This window comes from Hyla sarda, chromosome 1 (genome assembly GCF_029499605.1).
Source record: "Hyla sarda isolate aHylSar1 chromosome 1, aHylSar1.hap1, whole genome shotgun sequence".
NCBI lineage: Eukaryota > Metazoa > Chordata > Amphibia > Anura > Hylidae > Hyla > Hyla sarda.
This window is the reverse complement of record NC_079189.1, coordinates 130,793,072-130,812,361: the sequence shown is the minus strand read 5'-3', so window position 1 is coordinate 130,812,361 and position 19,290 is coordinate 130,793,072. Positions and strand designations below refer to the sequence as shown.

The window sequence follows — 19,290 nt, the reverse complement described above, 5'->3', positions numbered from 1 at the left end:
GTATCATACACACAGGCCCAGAGGATCCACCACCTGCCTTGACCATAACAGTAATCCCTGCCAGTCAAAAAGTGTTAAGGGGTTACTCCCCATGGAATTTTTTTTTTAAATCAACTGGTGCCAGAAAGTTAAATAGATTTCTAAATTACTTCTATTTTAAAATCTTAATCCTTCTAGTACTTATGAGCTGCTGTATGCTCCACAGGAAGTTATTTTCTTTTTGAATTTATTTTCTGTCTGACCACAGTGATCTCTATAGGATAGGTTTGCTATGGGGATTTGCTCCTACTCTGGACAGTTCCTAAAATGGACAGAGGTCAGCAGAAAGCACTATGGTCAGATAGAAAGGTAATTTAAAAAGAAAATAACTTCCTCTGGAACATACAGCAGCTCATAAGTACTGGAAGGGTTAAGATTTTTAAATAGAAGTCCTTTACAAATCTGTTTAACTTTCAGGTATCAGTTGATTTAAAAAAAAAATAATTCTAGTGGAGTACCCATTTAATACAGGAATGTTGCATTTCATATTGTTTCGCTGTCAGTACTCATTGTCAGTACTCATTGTGCAGTAATCTCAGCCAGTCAAAAAGCATGTTGAAGTAATATTTTTGTAGCCCGTAGTGTTAATACAGGTCTGTTTAATTTCTTAAAAGTTCCGCAAACACCGTCAGTAATCATTGTGCTGTCATCTCTGGCATGCAAAAGCTTATTCCTCTGACACGTATTTGATCTGTTAACACAGTTTTGTTGAATTTCATATTTCACACCTTATATCTTTTTAGTTGTGTACATGCAAACACGCATTATAGTAAAAAGCTTGTGCATTCCAAACACATTAGGCTTCTGTATTTTGAAAATTTCTGTTTTATTAAACTTGCCTTTGCAGTTCAAAGCATTGAAACTTAAAGTTGACAGGTAGGTTGGTTAAAAATCACCCAAAAAACATAAAACGATCCAAGAAAAATATGTCTGATAAATGAATTGTCCCTCCTAGAGGGTCTGTTTTCCTATTTCTGTCTTTGCTTCCTGTATCGAGCCCCAGCTCTCCTCCACAGTGGAGCGTCACGACACTCGCCCAAAGCGGGGGCCGCCACGCCCCCTCTATTTAGCTCTATTTGGAGAGCCAAAGATCAGAGATTCAATTTCGATTCAGTAGATTCACAGAATTTTCTTAAAAAAATGTGGTTCGGTCTGAATTTATTTGCTGCGAATCACTATTAAAAATGGATATTTCTGGGCTACAGAGAGCCTCAATAGGGGTGTGGAACACTTTGCCTTGCAGTAACACTCATAGGGAGTATGCTGTGTTTTTGAAATAATGAGTGCCACAATGACAGAGCCTGGAGGAGGCATCAGTATGAGGAGACCATGTGGCGGCAGCATGAGGAGACCATATAGTGGCTGAATGACACAGCCTGGAGGTGGCGGAAGCATGATGAGACCATATAGTGGCTGAATGACAGCGTGGAGGTGGTGGCAGCAGGAGAAGACCATATAGTGGCTGAATGACCCAGCCTGGAGGTGGCAACAGCCTGACGAGGCCATAGGGACTCACAATTGTAAATATTAAAGATATATTTTAAGATTTAATCTGAAGATTTAAAATAGATCAACCTAAAAAGTTTTATTTAATGTGCCAGCAGCATGAGAAGACCACATGGCAGCACAGTGACACAGCCTGGAGGGGGCAGCAGCATAAGGAGATCATAATCTGTCAGAATGACCAAGCCTGGAGTTGGCATCAGCAAGAGGAGGACATATAGTGGCTGAATGACACTGTATGTGTTCACACACAGCTATTGTATTTGCTTGTGTATGAACAGTTTTATGTTCCCTGGCCAGGTAATAGTAAAAAGCCTCGAGCCTCTATGGCCGCACCTCATGCATCACAAAGCCTCAGTAGAAGTATACCTAATCCCCCAATGCCTGCTCTCTGCTGGCTACTACTAGCAAGATCAATCCACCATCACCCTCCTTCCATCCAAGCCTACACGTATACAACCAATCATCTACAATAAAAGGGATCATTTTTGGAACGCTTGGAAAAATCCATGCTGTCTTCTCCCAACTGTCTAACAGCCAGGCCTGTTCCATAGGCAGCACATTTTAGGGATTTGCCTCATCTGTGTCGTGCTTTCCTCCTCAGTTATCCATTGGGGAATCCATGTCGTCCAGACAGCAGTATTCTCCCAGTCACCCTGCTGTACTGTGGCTCAATTCATACTTGGCCAAGTTGTTGGTGGCACAGGCCCTCCCATACCATCTTGTGGACTCCACAGCCTTCAGGCAACTAATGGGGTGTGTCCCATTTTTTGTTGCTGAAACAGCCATACCATGCATGCCACGGTTGATACGTGGAGTAGTACCTACGGCCAGGGGCAATACATGGCCGAAAAAAAAGCTTTGCTCCATTTGTGTTGTCTCAGTGGGATTTCCCAGGCCAAGGCCTGGCTGGGGCAAAATTAAAATGTATTGCGTTTGCTCTTGAAAAAATCCTGCGGCCAGCCAGGGCTGCTGGCCAAAATGAGTGCCTAGTTGCCAATATTTTGCTGAGACTGCCATACCCTGCATGCCCTAATTGATATGTGGACTAGTACCCATGGCCAGGGGCAATACAGCCCGAAAAACAGTTTTGCTCCATTGCTGCTACTTCCAGGCAGGCCTGGCCCACCTGATTGTGGCAAAATTCAATAAATTTGTTTGCAATTACCCTACGGCCAGCCAAGGCTGCTGGTCAAAATCAAATTTGTTGCATTTGCAACCACCCTGTGGCCTGCCAGGGCTACTGGCCAAGTTCAAATTTATTGAGTCTGCTTTTACAACCATCCTGCGACCAGCCAGGGCTGCTGGCCAAAATGAAATTGACTTTTTGGCAAACCTGCTACTTCCAGCCAGACCCCATGGACTTCTGGCTCACCAGATTAGACCATTGGCCAGAACTTGCCCAGTTTGCCATGAGTGTTCGGTCTTGTCCACCCTCTAGTACAAATACACTCTACACTCTGTTCCAAATTATTATGCAAATTCTATTTAATTGTCACAAAGATTAACCCCTTAAGGACCAAGCCCATTTTGACCTTAAAGGGGTACTCCAGCCCTAAGACACCTTATCCCGCCGCTGGGGAACCCCGCAATCTTGCATTCGGCACCCACCTCTTTGAGCTACCCGCTGCGCTGCCAGCTCACAAACTTCCGGGTGCCAACCACGGGGCCGGAGTATCGTGCTGTCACGCCCCCTCCCATAGACTTGCATAACGGGGGCGGGGTGTGATGTCACACGGGGAGGAGTCGTGACGATACTCCAGCCCTGTGGTCAGCACCCAGCAGTTTGTAAGCTGGCAGTGCAGCGTGCAGCTCAAAGAGGTAAGTGCCGAATGCAACATTGTGGGGGTCCCCAGAGGCGGGACCCCTGTGGTCAGACATCTTATCCCCTATCCTTTGGATAGGGGATAAGATGTCTTAGGGCCGGAGTACCCCTTTAATGATCAGGCCAATTTTATTTTTGCGTTTTCGTTTTTCCTCCTCGCCTTCTAAAATCCATAACTCTCTTATATTTTCATCTAGACCCATATAAGGGCTTGTTTTTTCCATGACCAATTGTACTTTGTAATGATACCTCTCAGTTTTACCATAAAATGTATGGCAAAACCAAAAAATTATTTTTTACGGAGGAAATTTTAATAAAAACCACAATTTTGCAAATTTTGGAGCTTTTCGTTTTCACACTGTACACTTTACGGTAAAAGTGAAATGTTTTCTTTATTCTGCTGGTCAATACGATTAAAATGATACCCATAGCTACATACTTTTCTATTATTGTATTGCTTAAAAAAAATCTCAAAGTTTTTGTCCAAAATCAGTATGTTTAAAATTGCCCTATTTTGACCACCTATAACTTTTTCATTTTTCTGTATATGGGGCATTATGAGGGTTACTTTTTGCGCCGTGATCTGTACTTTTTATCAATACCACATTTTGTCATAAAATGTGAAAAAAAAGCAGCAATTATTTTTACGTTTACACCGTTCACCGTATGGGATCATTAACATTATATTTTGATAGTTCTGACATTTTTTTCCCCCTAAGAGCTGAGGAACGTGCTCTCGAATCCCCCAGAGTGCAGGAAAAAGTGCAAATATGTTACACTAAAAAAGTGCACAAGGGATGCGGTCTATCACAAGCCCTTCTTTGACAGGAGAGAGGCCCCCCAACAAACCTTACCCTTCGCCTCTGTACCAGAAGGTACCAGCAAGGTTCCAGGTTCGATGTCCCTTTTCGCTGAAGCTACTAAGGGACCAAAAATGCTACCGGCATCCCCCTTGGCGTTAGCCAAGGTATCTGCCCACAAAGCCGATATCGGTCGGTACCCTGTCCATGCAGGAGTACCTGGGGTTTTTGCAGGGAGGTGTGGAACCTAATGGCCACACACACACCTCTCCTAGACCACTAGGAGGGTCATCCAGAAGGGCTACCACATCCTTACAATCCTGTGAACACGCAAAAAGTGACACAGTGACAAAAAGAAATAAAAAAGTGAATGTGTGAAGTATATATAATTTCTATAAAAAATTCTCTGATACTAGCCAGAAGGCCTGGAATCAAGAGTTGAGTTACACAAGGTGAAGAGTTCATGGTGCCATTGCTTCCACTCAGTGAGCCAATACTCCCAGTGAGTTTCGGCACCTAAGGTTCACCACTCCCTGAGGCACTAAAGTACCTCGGCTCTAGACCCTCTCAGCCTCATGGCGAGACCCGGAGGGAAACAGGTCACAACGGGACAGCCATGATGCTGATTCCTCAGAACCAGCCCCGGTACACCTGCCACCTCCATGCAGCATCCATCCTACATCAATGCCCCATCTATGGCACTGATAAGAACAGATACTACACTTGATCTTAGCCAAAAGGCCGAGAAGCGATAGTTCGGACATTTATGCACGCGGAGATATCAAATATTTTTATCATTTTTTTCAACGTTTTTTTGGGGGTAAAATGAGAGAAAGGGACAATATCCATTTTTATTAGGGGAGGGGATTTTTTAATTTTTTTTTACTTTTTATTTCTAAATTTTTTAACTTTTTTTTTATACTTTTTATGTCCCCATAGCAATCACTTGATTGCCAATACTGTTCAGTGCTATGCATAGGGCATAGCACTGATCAGTATTATTAGCGATCTGCTCTGGTATGTTCGATCTCATATTAGCTCATCAGATCCCTGCAACAGCACCGCGGGTGATCCGATCATCTATTTAAACGTGCGCATTGCCGCAGGTGCCGTGATCTGTATTGATCACGGCATCTGAGGGGTTAATGGTGGACATCAGCGCAATCGCTGATGTCCACCGGAACCTGCAGTGCATGACACGAGCACCACTCCGATTCTCGTGGTCATGTACAGGACATAAATGTACATCCTGGTGTGCGTAGTACCTCCGCACGAGTACATACATTTATGTCCGTGGTCGTTAAGGGGTTAAATATCTTGTATTTCAGTTTAATTCATGGACGTCATTGTGTCTCAGGGCTCTTTTGATCACTGAAAACAATCTTGGACACCTGTCATAATTAGATTGCCAGGGGAGCCAAATTTAAGGAAAAACTACTAAAGGTCAGTGTTTCAAATTATTAAGCAGAGCACCATTTTCAAGCAATATCCGGGAAGAAAAAGGATCTCTCTGCTGCCGAATAGAGTGAAATAGTTCAATACCTTGGACGAGGTATGAAAACATTAGATATTTCATGAAAACGTAAGCTTGATCATCGCACTATTAAGACATTTGTGGCTGAATCAGAGCACAGATTGATTTGTGCAGATAAAGGCACATTGAGGAAGATTTCTGCCAGATCCATGCATAAAGAGAGCAGCTGCTAAAATACCGTTACAAATCAGCAAACAGATATTTGAAACATCAAGGTGTAGAGTCCTCCAGAGTCTTGCAACTGTGCATAAACCTTCTGTTTGGCCTCAACTAACCAATGCTCACAAGCAGAAATGGCTGCATTAGGCAGACAAATACATGAAGACTAATTTTCAGTCCTGTCACTGATGAGTGCCATGCAACCCTGGATGGTCCAGATGGATGGAGTAGTGGATGGTTGGTGGACGGCCACCCTGTTCCAACAAGGCTGCAACATCAGCAAGGCGGTGGTGGAGTGATGTTTTGGGCCGGAATCATGGAAAGAGAGCTGACTGACCACTTTCTTCCCGGGTACAGGAGGAAGAACTATGTTTTCCGTAATAAAATCATCTTCATGAATGACAATGCACCATCTCATGCTGCAAAGAATACCTCTGCATCAATGGCTGCTATGGGGCTAAAAGGAGAGAAAGTCATGGTGTGGCCACCATCCTCCCCTGACCTCAAACCTGTTGAGAACCTTTAGAGCATCCTCAAGCAAAAGATCTATGAGGGTGGGAGGCAGTTTACATCCAAACAGCAGCTCTGGGAGGCTATTCAGACATCTTGCAAACTAATTCAAGCAGAAACTGTCCAAAAACTCACCATCTCATGCTGCAAAGAATACCTCTGCATCAATGGCTGCTATGGGGCTAAAAGGAGAGAAAGTCATGGTGTGGCCACCATCCTCCCCTGACCTCAAACCTATTGAGAACCTTTGGAGCATCCTCAAGCAAAAGATCTGAGGGTGGGAGGCAGTTTACATCCAAACAGCAGCTCTGGGAGGCTATTTAGATATCTTGCAAACAAATTCAGGCAGAAACTGTCCAAAAACTCAAAAGTTCAATGGATGCAAGACTTGTGAAGCTGCTATCAAATATGTTAAAATGTAATGTGACCTGTTAAAATGTTTAACTGTGTAAATATACTGCAAACACAACAAATGACAATTTTCAGTTCTTTACAATCTATAAAGTGTTTTGAAACTTACTGGCCCTCATTTACTAAAGGATAACCAATGCTTTTTCTCGGTTATTGCGCCAAAAATTTGGTCGCATCCCGCTTGCGACCAAATCTGCGACTTAAATTTAGGCTCACAACCTACATTTTCTTAAACACTCTGAGATTTTTTTTTTACCTACAAAATGGGCGTGTTTTACTCGAAAAGGGGCGTGAACCCGACAAAAACAGAAAAAACACTCCGAGTGTGAAGAAAACTGTGAGTTTTGCTTCACAGAAAGCCGACAGCTCAGAGCTGTCGGTAAATTCCTCAAAACTGAGTGAATCCTGCTACCCCCCAGCATGGAACAGGGTCTGTTCCATGTTGGGGGTAGTAGTAGAGGGGCTGAGGGATTGATCGCACCGGGTCTCACTTCTGAGACCCGATCCGATCAGATGTTATTAAGCAGGGGAGCGGGCGGCATGTTCCAATCCCCTGCAATGTACAGTAAACTTTCATTTTTAAATTTCCCACCAGAAGCCCTGAATGGCCGGGACCGAGAAGCCAATCAGGGCTCCTGACAGAGTTTTAATATAGAAGTGCTGTGGTGGGCAAAGATGTATAGAATCGCTGGGGGGGGGGTATATATCTGGCCCCTCCAGCCTTTCTATATATATTTCCCCCTTCTGCGCTATATCAAACTTAGTGCCCGCTGCGCTTGAATAAATGTACTGCCCCCCCAGCGCTATTATATATCTATACTGACCCCCGCTGCGCATATACTGACCCATGCTGCGCATATTTATATATATACTGCCTCCCCCAAGCTGCGCATATTAATCTTCATCTTCTCTCTCCCCTGGCTGCCAATGAATGAAAACTCTATTAGAGGGGGAGCAGAGGGCTGCTGCCCGCTCTCGCTGCCAAGAGTTTGTCATTCATAGCGGGCAGCAGCTGCATATCATGCTGTGGGGGTCAGACATATGGATATATGTCTGACCCTCACATCATACATATACAAATGCCGGCTCACCGCTATGAATGACAAGTAAGCTATTGGCAGCAGCAGCGGAGCCTCCGCTCCCTGCACTGCTTTACTTGTCATTCATAGCAGTGAGCCGGCACCTGTATATATAGATGCTGTGAGGGTCAGACATATATCCATATGTCTGACCCCTACCGAGCATCTATATATACAGGTGCCGGCTCACCGCTATGAATGATAAGTAAAGCAGTGCAGGGAGGCTCGCGCTGCTGCTGCCAATAGCTTACTTGTCATTCATAGCGGTGAGCCGGTATATGTATGATGTGAGGGTCAGACATATATCCATATGTCTGACCCCCACAGCATGATATGCAGCTGCTGCCCGCTATGAATGACAAACTCTTAGCAGCGAGAGCGGGCAGCAGCCCTCTGCTCCCCCGCTAATAGAGTTTTCATTCATTGGCAGCCAGGGGAGGGAGAAGATGAAGATTAATATGCACAGCTTGGGGGAGGCAGTATATGGTCCACCTCCTGGTGGACTGGTGGGGAATTTAAAAATGAAAGTTTACAGTACATTGCAGGGGATCAGAACATGCTGCCCGCTCCCCTGCTTAATAACATCTGATCGGATAGGGTCTCAGAAGTGAGACACGGTGCGATCAATCCCTCAGCCCCTGTACTACTACCCCCAACATGGAACAGACCCTGTCCCATGATGGGGATGGTAGTACAAGCACTAATGTAGTCAGAATTTGCAGAGACTTTTTTTCTGTCGCACAGAATACATTTTGTGCGACAGAAAAAAAGCCTGTGACAGAAAGAAAGGGAGATTAGTAAATCACAAGGGAAAAAAAGACGAGTACACTGAAAAAAAAAAAACCTAACCGACACTCCAGTCTTTGTAAATGAGGGCCACTGTGTGTAATAATTTGGAATGGTGCATTGTAAGTTTCTTTTTTTTTTTTTTTTAAATATACTGTCATTAGGTTTGTTCAATAAAATTTGAAATTTACTCTTATTAGTTGATAACATGAGAATTATGCTGACTGTTATTTATATCAATTATTTAGGTAAACGAAAAAAATATCATTTGCATAATAGTTTGGAACAGAGTGTATTTTATACCTGTTTGTACATATTCATTTTTAGGGTTGTTTTTACTGAACATTCTTTACAATACAATACCATGTTAATAATATGTTTTGCTATAGAATTAGAAGTGCTCAACAGCTGATGCATATAATGACTAAGTGAAAAGATGATAACAAATTTCAGGCCTGATAAAGAAACCTTATTAGTCTCTAAAGTTTGCAGTTTAATTTTACATTTGATTTTATGTAATTCATATCTATTTACTAACATGGTACACAATTATATTTTTCTTTATCAATATGCTATTCCTCCTATGTAAATACCATTTAGATACGTTTGCTAACACATAGCTCTTTGTTTTTGCTACCCCCAACAAATTGCTAAAATATTGTCAACAATAATACAGAAGTGTAAGAATACACAGTACGTTGCAGCCTGCTAGGGCTGAATAGCCAGAGGGTCGATGTGATCACTGTCCCCAGCCAAAAGTACAAACAATAGCCACATGTACGTCAGAACTGGACCAACAGAAGGGGAAAGTGGCATAGTTGATAAATCATGCTTCCTTCCTTTACATGAGGAGCAGATGTCTTACCTATGGATGAAAATGTACAAGTATGCGCATGGTAAGAAAGCAAATTGGCAGAGGCAGTTATGATGGGTATTGGCCTGCATAGAAACTTTGAGTCCTGGCATTAATGTGGATGTAAATTTGACATGTATGACCTACTTAAAGGAAATCTGTCATCAGTGTCACCTGCACTAACCTGTTGGTATAGACAGGTAGTGCAGGTTAAATCAAGTGAAAAAAAAAAAAGTGGCGAGGATAGCGCCTCATGTAATCCTGCGAGTAGAGGAGGGGATGAGGGTCTGTATTATGGACTCTCATCTGAATTAACCCTTGAGGTTATGCGCATCATCCCTAAATGTGGGGTATCGAAAGGATTGAGCTTCTGGGTTGTATTACAAAGTCTCATGAGTTCCATTGGAACTGTTTTTAATATTTTCAATATAATTGTTATTTCTAATTTTTTTGTTTCCTATATTCTTGCCACTTCACTATTTTCTCATTTCTAGTTTTATGCATGTAAACATATGCTATCTTATGAACTGTAATGGGCTTATCACGCCCCCCTGTATATTGGCGCTCCTTTTGAAAACATATAAAGCATCTTTAAGTCCGGTATGTCATACATCTGCACTAAGAAATGGTAGGACCCGAAATGCATCTTGCCATAGATGTTTGTGTAACAAGTTTTTTTTTTTTTTGTAAACATCCTTTTGCTTAAATTAAAAAACATCCTATGATTTCCATTTTTCTGGATAGCGCTATTTGGGAGTTTTTTTCTTTTATCTTATCCTAGGTACTGCAGGTGACACTGATGACAACAGTACTTACCTTGTCCCATTCAGTACTGTCGGTCTCCAGCAAACCTCTTCGGTATCTTCAGCTCTGGGCCCGTCTTGGAGCATGGACGGAGCTTAGTGACCTCACCACTGCTGTTCTCTGCTTGGTCACGCTGCTAGCAAACAGCAGCGGTGATATCACTAAGCTCCGCCCATGGTCCAAGATGGGCCTGGAGCTGGAGATACTGAAGAGGATTGCTGGAGAACGACAGCACAGAATGGGACAAGGTAAGTACTGTTGTCATGAGTGTCACCTGCACTACCTGTCTGTACTGAAAGGTTAGTGCAGGTGACACTGATGACAGATTTCCTTTAAGCATTGTGCAGGCCAAGGTTCACCCCTTCATGGCAATGCCATTTTTCTCTTTCAGCAGGATAATGTACCCTGCCATACTACAAAAATTGTTCAGATTAGTTCTAGAAACATGACAAAAAGTTAAAGATAATCAGCTGATCAAATTCTCCACAAAAAATTAAACCATGGAAGTTTCTGGTCGTAACTTACCTAAGGGATCTTTGGCTGATGTCTTATTGCCAGATAACACAGGGCACCTTCAAAGGTCATACAGATTCCATGTCTTATGAGCTCAATGCTGTTCTGGCAGCATGATAAGGCCCCATACAATGTCAAGCAGAGTTTTTTTTTACATCAGCTGATCAGAGTGTATTGTTAAGTAACACATGAGACCACATTGTGACATAAAAAGACAATCTAGAAGACAAATGATTTACGTTCAGTTTATTTACCTACGCAGCCAGATCAGTCAATAATGATTCAAGAGAGCAGATGTTTTCCTAAAGTAAACCTCATACACTAATGTCCTATAATATTGATTAGCATTAGTTTCTACTAGTAACTATTTACTGTATACATCTGTCACCATTCTTATTGTAGCAAACAAGTTAGTTGCCGTTGGCATATTTTATTTTGTTTAATCACAAATACACACAACATCTGTTCAGATAATATCATTTAGAGATAAGGTGGTGAGAACCATTTATGTATGTAATTTATGAACCTGGTTTACTGATACGTGCAGAAAAGAATATGTAAAGGAGTTATGTTAACAGACTATAGTTTGCCAAGCAGAGTTTCTTTTGAGATTTATGGACTTGATATAGTTCTTTAGTACTATCTCATATCTTGTTAACAGTTCACAAGACCTTGTTGATACTTAGAAGTACTAACACAATGGGGAGATTCATCAAAACCTGTCCAGAGAAAAAGTTCCTGAGTTGCCCATAGCAACCATTTAGATCACTTCTTTCATTTTTGAAAAGGCCTCTGGAAAACAAAAGAAGCGAGCTGATTGGTTGCTATGGACAACTCAGCAACTTTTCCTCTGGACAGGTTTTGATAAATCTCCCCCAATAATTTCATAAAATGGCATCTATTTTCATTATTTGAGTAAATGAGGTGTACCTCATGGTATAACAATATTGTCATTTACTCCAATAGAACTCCCGAAACCTTTCACCATATCTTTTTGCTCTGAAAGGATTTGTCCATCAAAAATAGTAGGGACCAGCTACCAGAACACCTGTACCTAATTACTAGGCTACTATGTTTGCAGAGAGTCCTACAGAGTCATTGTTCCTTCGCAGGGGACACATTATGCCCCTCTAAGCTGTCACAGGGATATGGAACTCTTAATGGCCACCAATATGCCTTTGCAACTGTCAGCATCGCATTTCATCATGCTACGATGAATAGCAGTCACTATAGAGCAGGCACAGGGCAAGAGGGAATAAGGATGGGAGCCAACCTTATTACTGTATCTACAGCAGTGTGTATGGACCTGTTCTGTCCTCCCCTCCTGTACTGAGGGGGAGGAGATAGTAGAATAGAGAGACACATCTCTGCTAGTATTGTTGTACTGAAGTTAAAAAGGTTACCCTTTGAAAACTGTTTTACAACCTATCTGCCCAGACTTGGAAATAAAATTGAAAAAGCTTATATATACCTCCCTCACTTCCCGCCGGCCTGCGGCATCACATGGTCCCATCTGCGGCTGCTGACACTTCACTTTACTACACTAAGTTTCATTCATATAAGATTTTTTTGTGGGACAGAATTGCGAGGTGTGCTGAACTTTTATAACACAAAAATCTTTGAAGGAACAACCATAGTTTTGACTACATTGGCATAATTGAAGTCAAAGAGTATACTATAGTATTTTTTTTTGGTACCTTTTAAACATATATCCCAGCGTACTGCTATGGTATCTTAGGTAAGCTTCTTAGAATGCAAGCAAAAAGAATAAAAGGCCATTCTGTGGTGGGAAAGGGTAAAGAGATTTTCTGTGCATACAAACACGCATTATATCACTGTAAATTATTAAAAGAAAGTATACCTCATCTGTACAGTCATTCATGGTATTAAAAGTGCCTTTAGAAGTGCCTGTCTTCTTTCACTGTAACCCCTCCCTCCAAATCACACAAGTAAACTGAGAAACTAATTTTATCTCTATCAAGTGCTCTAGTGGCCAGAGTAATAAATATTACATTTTAGGAAATCTTAAAATAAGAAACGTTTTTCCTGGCTTCAATATTGTGTTATTTTTTGGACGATTCATTAGGTTTAAAAAAATAATTAATAAATAAATACAAAACAGGATCACTTAATATGGTACCTGATATAACATTCATTTGGGATGAAGAAGACCCAAAAATCCCTTTCCTTCCTCTCCCATCACTCCAACCCACCCAACTACTCTGAACAATTTGTTTTAATCTCCATTAATTTCCAAAACATTAGTAATTAAGAAGACATAGGACTGCCGCACTGCATCACAAAATAAAAAAAAACTCTGTGCTTCCATGTCCTTAAATGAGTTTTGTTCCAAATATAGCAAATTTCTTGATTAATTTAGTACAATTTTCATGATTCATTGGTTCAACTGCAGTCTCTAAATTAACCAACTGCAAGTCTGCCATCATACTGAAGAATAGATGAGCCCAGCCAACGAGGGGAACATTTCTTCATATATTTATATATGCCAAGCAGCATAGCCAAAATACCTGATGTTTTTATAAACTTAAAAATGCCTATTATTGTTTACATCCATATTTCACCTCACTTTCTATATTTAAAATAATTGTTAAATATTCAAATTTTCACACTGACCACTCAACTTTCACAATTAGCTGCCACTTCCTGTTCTATAAAGATATCTTCTCAGCAGTCACCTCATTAAGGGATGGATCACATGTGCCGTATTTCGATGTGTATTCACCGCTGCATATTTTCCTACCCAATGGAGTCAATGGGTAGCAAAATACGCAGTAGCAAATAAGCAGCAAAATACTGCATGTGTGACCCTCACCTAAAGGGGTATTCCGGAGAGAACTTTTATCTATCATTGTGCTCAGCCTAATGAAAAAAAACCAAAACTTATATTCACCTTTTATTATTACTCCCCCTTCAGTTCTCACGCAGCTGGTCCCACTGCATAGCATTTCCTGTATTCAGTGTTGGCATGTGGTTTTGCCTTTTTAGCATATCAGAAGCCACTACAGTGTCCTGTTTAAGCCACTGAGTGGGCAATGCCATATGCCAACCCCAAACACAGGAAGTGCTCTACAACAGGAGAAGGCAAGAAAGTGGTAAGTAGTGGTGACCAGGCAACTTTTAAATGAGAGCAGTAGGTTGCAGGGCAGTTGTTTCTAACTTTTTCAAAAAGCCCTATGACTTAAGGGGTGTTCCTGGAGGAAGGGGGCATCTTGTAAAACACAAGACTTTAATTAACATTTCATTAGCCCTTTTTAGTTGAATAGTTCTTAATTTTTTGCCCATAGCAAACCTGTTTACTGGCAAAAGTGTAATGCTATATTTTCTCTGTGTTGGCATTGCAGAATGAATCATTTTATGAACTGCTTCCAAATTCTTCCAGATTACAGCTTGGGATCATGACAGGTACTCTTTAAAGAAATTAAATTCTAACAATTATACTAGGATGACACTGTAGTTTGAGTGTGGCTTATTCTTTAGTTGTATAGAAGAGGATTGTATTAATAAATATTAACTAAATATTACTAAAGCCATAATGGGAAAATCATAAATAAATTACCAAATTTCTCCCTTAATGAATTGTATTTTATTTTAAAATAAGAGCTGGGTTGAAAAAGAAAACCACTGTCTAGTCAAGTCAATATTTGTCTATAGTCTTTACTTGAAAATTACTTCTGGGATCATACGGCCGGCGCCTAACCTTAAAAGCACCAATTAATTTAGAATTTTACCAATACAATGTATAATAGGACACGTAACTTGTGTAATATTCCAAAGCACCTTTATCTGTTGATGGAGCCAAGCAATAAATTCTGTTTGCTATAAATATAATAAATAGAGCAGATTTAAAACAGTCCTATATTAAGACTAATTGCACTTGTATTGTTTATTGGCTAGAATCAATAATGCGCTGCCGGCTATCTTTATTTTCCATATCAGCTGGTATTGATGTGCAAGACTGAGTGCAAACCTAAATACACAATGTCATGGACGGGAGAAATGGCTTAATTGTGTATAGAGAAACAAAAAGGTTGTTGCTGTAAGAAACTAGATACAATTTTCTCCAATACAACATGAATTTCAGCAATCTGCTTGTTTACTGTCCACTATCACCTAAATGTCTTGAATGTGCAGAAACAAATATGCTGCATTTGCTATGCATCTTTGGTTTACAATACATATAGTCCATTAGGAAATAAAAGAGAGTTGTGACTTCTCTTTTGTTTGGCAGCTTTTGTATCTATCTTCAGCTTTCAATGTATGTTGGAATAACATTTACTTTCACATTCTTTTAACCTGCTGGGGACAGAGGGTTTACAGATACACCCTTGCGTCCTGGTACTTAAGGACGTAGGGCATACCTGTACGCCCTCCGTATTTCCGATCACCACCGCTCGCCGGGCGGTGATCGGACTGGGATGACTGCTGATATCTATCAGCAGGCATCCCGTGGCAATGCCTAGGGGGGTCCTGAGGGGTCCATGTCGGCGATCGCTGCAAACCGCTGGTCAATTCAGTCACTGGTGACCTGATTGCCCCTAAAATAAGAATTATCGGAGCAGTAAGAGACAACTCTGACCATCCTAAAGGATAGGAGTGAGGTGGCAGGGGTGCTACCTCCTCGTATCCCCTGCTATTGGTTGGTCAGGCTTACCGACCAATGGCAGTTGGGGGAGGGAAGGTTCATTTCCCCCTGCTCTGCCCACCGATTGACGTTCGAGCAGAGTGGTGGGGGGGAGAGAGGAACAAGTGCGACGAGGGGGGGAGACCCAGCTTACCCAAGCCGCTGCGGCGGAGGGAGCAGAGACCTCGGGCGGCAGCAGAAGTAGTGCATCCGGAAAGGAGGCTGGCAGTAGAGGAGGCTGCAGTGAAGATCGCTGGTAAGTTGCAAAACTACAACTCCACACATGCTGGGATTTGTAGTTTTGCAACATCTGGAGGGCCCCAGTTTGGAGACCACTGTGTAGTGGTCTCCAAACTGTAGTCCTCCAGATGTTGCAAAAGTACAACTTTCAGCATGCACTGACTGTCTGGGCATGCTGGGAGTTGTAGTTTTGCAACATCTGAAGTGGCATAGTTCGGAGACCACTATACTGTAGCCCTCCAGATGTTGCCCTCCAGATGTTGCAAAACTACAATTCTCAGCATCCCCAGACAGTCAGGGATGCTGGGCGGTGTAGTTCTGCAATATCTGGCCCTTCAGATGTTGCAGAACTACAACTCCCAGCATGCCTGGACTGTCTGGGCATGCTTGGAGTTGTAGTTTTGCAACATTTGGAGGGCTACAGTTTGGAGACTACTACTTAGCGGTCACCAAACTGTTCTTCCCCAGTTGTTGCATAACTACAACTCCTAGCATGCCTTTCGGCTGTCGGTGCATGCTGGGAGTTGTAGTTTTCCAACAGTTCTAGGCACACTGGTTGGTAAACTCTAAGCTAGAGTCTGTTTCCTAATGCAGTGATTCCAACCCGTGTGCCTCCAGCTGTTGCAAAACTACAACTCGCAGTGTGCACTGACAGACTGTACATGTTGGGAGTTGCAGTTTTGCAACAGCCGGAGGCACATGGGATGGAATCCCTGACCTAGAGTCTGTTTCCTAACTCAGTGGTTCCCCACCTGTGTGTCTACAGCTGTTGCAAAACTACAACTCCCAAACTCCCAGCATGTACGGTCTGTGAGTGCATTCTGGGAGCTGTCATTTTGCAAAGGTTTGGGACGCCCCCCCCCCCCCCCCCATGTGAATTTACAGGGTACAGGGTACATTCATACGGGCGGGTTTACAGTGGGTTACCTTCTATAAGTTTGAGCTGTGGCAAATTTTCTGCCGCAGCTCAAACTCCCAGCGGAAAACTCATTGTGAACCCCCGCTCGTGTGAATGTACCCTAAAAACAGTGCATTACATTAACACAAAATAAAAAGTAAAACACTACATATACACCTATACAAAATAAAAGGTAAAACACTACATATACATATACCACTACACAGTTACCCCCCCCAATAAAAATGAAAAGCGTCTCATACGGCAGTGTTTCCTAAACGGAGCCTCCAGCTGTGGCAAAACAACAATTTCCAGTATTTCCGGACAGTATTTCAGTACTCAGGAGAAATTGTGTTTCAAATTTTGGAGGGATTTTTATCCTTTTACCCGTTATGAAAAGGAAAAGTTAAGGGCTACACCAGCATGCTGGTGTAAAAAAAAAAAAATGTTTACACTAACATGCTGGTGTGCCCCATACTTTTCATTTTCACAAGAGGTAAGAGGAGAAAAAGACGTCCAAAATTTGTAATGCAAATACCCCATATGTGGACGTAAAATGCTCTGTGGACGCACAACAGGGCTCATATTTGAGGCCTACATTTGAGGCCTAAATTGGTGATTTGCACCGGGGTAGCAGACTGAGTTAAAGCAGTTCTGACATAAATGCAAAAAAAAAAAAAAACACGTGACCTCATTTTGGAAACTACCCCCCTCAAGGAATGTAACAAGGGGTATAGTGAGCCTTAACACCCTACAGGTCTTTGACGAAATAAAAGTTGGACGTAAAATAAGAAAAAAAAATGTACCTGAAATGCTGGTGTTACCCCAAATTTTTCATTTTCACAATTGGAAATAGGAAAAAAGCCTCCCAAAATTTGTAACCCCATTTCTTCTGAGTATGGAAATACCCCATATCTGGATGTAAAGTGCTCTGCGACCGAACTACAGGTCTCAGAAGAGAAAGGGCGCCATTGGGCTTTTGGAGAGAGAATTGAAGGCCATGTGCGTTTATAAAGCCCCCATGCTGCCAGAACAGTGGACCCTGAAATGCTGGTGTTACCCCAAATTTTTCATTTTCACGAGGGGTAATAGGACAAAAAGCCCCCAAATATTTAGACCCCACAGCAGTCTGACAGATTTTTTAAACAGTGGTCCGTTAAAATAAAAAAAAATATTTTCAGTTCCACAGCCCACTGTTCCAAAGATCTGTCAAACGCCAGTGGGGTGTAAATGCTCATTGCACCCCTCATTACATTCTGTGAGGGGTTTAGTTTCCAAAATGGGGTCACATGTGGGGGGGGGGGGGTCCACTGTTCTGGCACCATAGGGGCTTTGTAAACGCACATTGCCCCAACTTCAATTCCAACCAAATTCTCTCTCCAAAAGCCCAATGGCTCTCCTTCTCTTCTGGGCATTTTAGTTCACCCGCAGAGCACTTTATATCCACATAGGAAGTATTTCCATACTCAGAAGAAATGGGGTTACAAATATTTTTGTCCTATTACCCCTTGTGAAAATGAAAAATGTGGGGTGTTAAGGCTCACTATAACCCTTGTTATGTTCCTTAAAGGGGTATTCCAGGCAAAAACTTTTTTTTATATATCAACTGGCTCCAGAAAGTTAAACAGATTTGTAAATTATTACTATTAAAAAATCTTAATCCTTCCAATAGTTATTAGCTTCTGAAGTTGAGTTGCTGTTTTCTGTCTAACTGCTTTCTGATGACTCACGTCCTGGGAGCTGTCCAGCTCCTATGGGGATATTCTCCCATCATGCAAGGGATATTCTCCCATCATGCACAGTTCCCCGGACGTGACATCATCATTGAGCAGTTAGACAGAAAACTTCAGAAGATAATAACTATTGGAAGGATTAAGATTTTTTAATAGAAGTAATTTACAAATCTGTTTAACTTTCCGGAGCCAGTTGATATATATAAAAAACATTTTTTGCCTGGAATACCCCTTTAACCCCTTAAGGACACAGCCATTTTACACCTTAGGACCCGGCCATTTTTTGCACATCTGACCACTGTCACTTTAACATTAATAACTCTGGAATGCTTTTAGTTATCTTTGTGATTCCGAGATAGTTTTTTCGTGACATATTCTACTTTAACTTAGTGGTAACATTTTTTGGTAACTTGCACCCTTTCTTGGTGAAAAATCCCAAAATTTGATGAAAAATTTGAAAATTTGGCATTTTTCTAACTTTGAAGCTCTCTACTTGTAAGGAAAATGGATATTCCAAATATTTTTTTTATTTTATTCACATATACAATATGTCTACTTTATGTTTGCATCATAAAATTGACGAGTTTTTACTTTTGGAAGACACCAGAGGGCTTCAAAGTTCAGCAGCAATTTTCCAATTTTTCACAAAATTTCCAAAATCACAATTTTTCAGGGACCAGTTCAGGTTTGAAGTGAATTTGAAGGGTCTTCATCTTAGAAATACCCCACAAATGACCCCATTATAAAAACTGCACCCCCCAAAGTATTCAAAATGACATTCAGTCAGCATTTTAACCCTTTAGGTGTTTCACAGGAATAGCAGCAAAGTGAAGGAGAAAATTCACAATCTTCATTTTTTACACTCGCATGTTCTTGTAGACTTAATTTTTGAATTTTTACAAGGGGTAAAAGGAGATAATGCATACTTATATTTGTAGCCCAATTTCTCTCGAGTAAGCAC

The 19,290-nt window shown here is 41.6% G+C and overlaps 1 protein-coding gene and 1 non-coding gene across 7 annotated transcripts in view; both read right to left on the bottom strand.

Annotated features, from left to right (window-relative positions):
• The window catches only part of NPY1R (neuropeptide Y receptor Y1), a 75,385-nt gene that overhangs the window by 26,301 nt on the left and 29,794 nt on the right, over positions 1–19,290 (bottom strand). The gene's annotated exons all lie outside the window — the stretch shown is intronic.
• On the bottom strand, positions 4,735–4,920 carry LOC130342629 (U2 spliceosomal RNA). The gene has a single exon (XR_008882245.1). It is a non-coding gene; the product is annotated as a U2 spliceosomal RNA (small nuclear RNA).